The sequence below is a fragment of the Toxorhynchites rutilus genome, chromosome 1 (genome assembly GCF_029784135.1).
Source record: "Toxorhynchites rutilus septentrionalis strain SRP chromosome 1, ASM2978413v1, whole genome shotgun sequence".
In the NCBI taxonomy this organism is placed as follows: Eukaryota; Metazoa; Arthropoda; class Insecta; order Diptera; family Culicidae; genus Toxorhynchites; species Toxorhynchites rutilus.
Genome location: NC_073744.1, coordinates 37,119,123 through 37,122,308, shown reverse-complemented (window position 1 = coordinate 37,122,308; position 3,186 = coordinate 37,119,123). Strand labels below are relative to the sequence as shown.

At 36.3% G+C, this 3,186-nt stretch overlaps 1 long non-coding RNA gene across 1 annotated transcript; it reads left to right on the top strand.

The window, feature by feature from the left end:
• Positions 1-1,010: 1,010 nt before the first annotated feature.
• Positions 1,011-2,351, top strand: LOC129763309 (uncharacterized). Its single transcript, XR_008740884.1, has 2 exons — positions 1,011-1,264; positions 1,331-2,351. It is a non-coding gene; the product is annotated as an uncharacterized LOC129763309 (long non-coding RNA).
• Positions 2,352-3,186: the final 835 nt, after the last annotated feature.

The window sequence follows — 3,186 nt, the reverse complement described above, 5'->3', positions numbered from 1 at the left end:
TGGAAATATCACAAAGCTGACGAAACCCAGGTGGAATTGAGTGAGGCCAGCTCTATGCCCCGTTGCAACATTGACTTGACGCGTAGCAAAACATTTATGAAGTTGTCCTTGACCAAATCCAACAGCATAAAGAGCAAAGCAGACGAGCACGAATCATTGCTATCCAATATGTATCAATATTAATTAAAGAATATAAATTGAATTGATTTTCAAAAAAATTATCCCAGTCCCGAATCGGGATTAATTCGATCTTCTTCTGTGAAGATATCAATATCGGAAAGTAGTGCCGTTCAACTCAATTAACAACTCGGTTATTAGGTTAATAATGTTATATTTACATTTCATTCGCGATTGCCAGTAATGACCATCGTAAAAGTTACTAATACCGCGTAGTAAAATGAATCAATCGTTTGTAGGGATGTGTATTGCATTTGACACTCATTTTACAAACGATTGGTAATATTTACAGAAAATATGTACATTCTACTAATGTTTGCCTTACAAAAGTTTTGGAAGCTTTTTTTAGTAATTCATTTTTTGGGTGTATCGACACAATAAGAGGATAAACAAAACAAAATACAACTGACCTTAGGAAATGAACACGGGGTCATTTTGGTATCCACTCCACTTTCTATACGAAGGTCATTTTTACACTTCACGATCGGAGGAAACGGGAATAGGTGCAAAAAAGTGAAGTGATATGTAAGCGTAGTGGGAACGTAAGTGTAAGTGGATACGGGAATAAGGCCCAATGTAAGCGATAACGCTCTCGTGCATAATCTATTCGTATGGGCGAACCGAAGCGTTATCGTTTTGCCGTATTATCGCTCGGTCATATTTGTTAGACGAAATACAGATGGAATGCTATCGCACACATCTTTCTTCCCGTGAACTGACTCACAGTTCAGAACGTTTTCTTATCTCATTCTTGATAACAGCTTTAGATTTTAGACTTAGAATTTGTATATAAAAAATGTAAATTTGAATAATAAAGTTAGCCTTAGCCTAGTGTTGAACTCAGCTCCGTCGAGTGTTTTCTTCATTCTGCACAATCCGAAAGGCCCTCCAGTCGTGCAATCTCAGACTTGTGATAGGTACTTTTTGATCAAGTCTTGGCGTGGAATAAATCCTCTATCCTTCGCGGAAGATCCACAGTGCAGTAACATTAGCCTAATTACCGAGTTGTTAATTGAGTTGAACGTCACTACCTTCCGATATTGATTTATTCGCAGAAGAAGGTCGAATTAATCCCGATTCGGGATAGGTAAGTAATTTTTTGAAAATCAATTCAATTTATATTCTTTAATTAATATTGATACATATTGGATAGCAATGATTCGAGCTCGTCTGCTGCGGAGAATGCGGAGACATTACATCAATAATAAGGAATCTGGATACTTCGAGACACAAAAACGAGCCATGTCGAGTCCTAGTTCTTCCTTTGCGCTGTTGGATTTGGTCAAGAACAACTTCATAAACGTTTTGCTGCGCGTCAAGTCAATGTTGCAACAGGCATAGAGCTGGCCTCACTCAATTCCACATGGGTTTCGTCAGCTTTGTGATATTTCCAGAATGTGTTTGGCTAAGAAGTAATTACACGCTGGTCCTGGGAGAGGATAATAGTGAGAATCGAGTAGTCTGTCATAGCTATTTGTAGTAATGATTGTGTATTTTTTCCTAATTTGTAGCCGTGGCTTAGACCCAATCGAGGCAGGATCAGATTTCGATAGTTTAGATAGTTCAATAAATAATTCAAATAGTTTAGATAGTCCAATAAATTAATATGGATGCATACAAAAGCTCAATATATTCATAACAATATATGTATTAAAGCTGGGTTAACATAACATGTTCAGGGTTTATGTTGAACCAACGTTGAACCGACTGCTTATACTGGGTAATACTGGCCGATTTTATATTTGTTTACTATTGTTATCGCGTACTATGTACGAAGAATTCGTATTGCAAACATTTACTAAATATAGATATTTATCAAAAAGCTTGTCATATATACCAACTTTTCGGAAGAGTGTATGATCGGCGATTATGATGAGCACGAGTAATCGCTCTGTTTACACAAACGAGAGCGTGAAGTGTAAACCAGAAAAACATCGGTGGATGAACTCTGTGTATTCATAATGAATTCTACCAAAAATTTTACAGTGGCGTGCAATCCGGAATAAGGTTCTACTCACTCCAAATTGTTTTCACGTGTAGTGTATTCGGTAATAAGACCCTATGTGTTTCCATATACACGTGTACAATGACGCGTCGTTGTAATGGATGCTCAATTTTTTTTTTCAGGAAAAAATGAATAAAACGCATTTCACATTGGCGATCTAACGTACAAATCTACACCTAGGCGGTGCTGCGGTGAAAGTGATGATGGTTTTAAATTTTGCCATGTGAGCTTATGGAAGGTTTATAGTTCTTTCCACAAATTACAAAGTTATAATCATAAAAGAATATTTGATTGCGATGAGTTTGTAAGAAATTTAATTCTGCGCAATTTTATTTATAACATGTTATTTATTTACCTCTTTCAGTAGTGAAAACTATAAAAATGTTGACAATGGTTGAATTAAAGAAGGAAATTCGAGAGCACAATTAAACACAAGTAGAAAAATGCACGATTCCTGCATGTGAGAACTACCTTGGAAAGCCCGGAAGTAAAATATACGTGATTTGTTTTTTGAGTTTTAGGTTACATTAGCATCATTTTCTTAGTTCAAAAACAAAACCCAGATGTCTCACCAATCGTTTACGTGTTGCGTTAGATCACCAATTAGAGATGGGCAAAACGGTTTATTTCAGTGAGCGGCTCAGAACCGTGCGCTCAATAAAAAGAGTCGGCTCATTTGAGCGGCTCGACGGCTCTTCTCAAGAACTGGTTTATTTAAAACAATAATCAGTGGAGAGAAAAGTAAAAATAATACTTTACTGAAGGTTTTCTCTGATATATTCCCATCACAATAATCTTCTTTATTTTTTTTTATTATTAAACATTATCTTTTCAATGTTATTTGATGGAAGTCTACTACATCTTTCACTGCAAACTTATCTTGCTTTCGGAAAAACTCGCTCACATGGCACTAAAGTCGCCGGAATACATAATATTTAAAAACAAAAATAGAGCCGCGGAGAGATAGATTTCCTTTCATTCCACCAAAACGAAGGGTCGCTTAG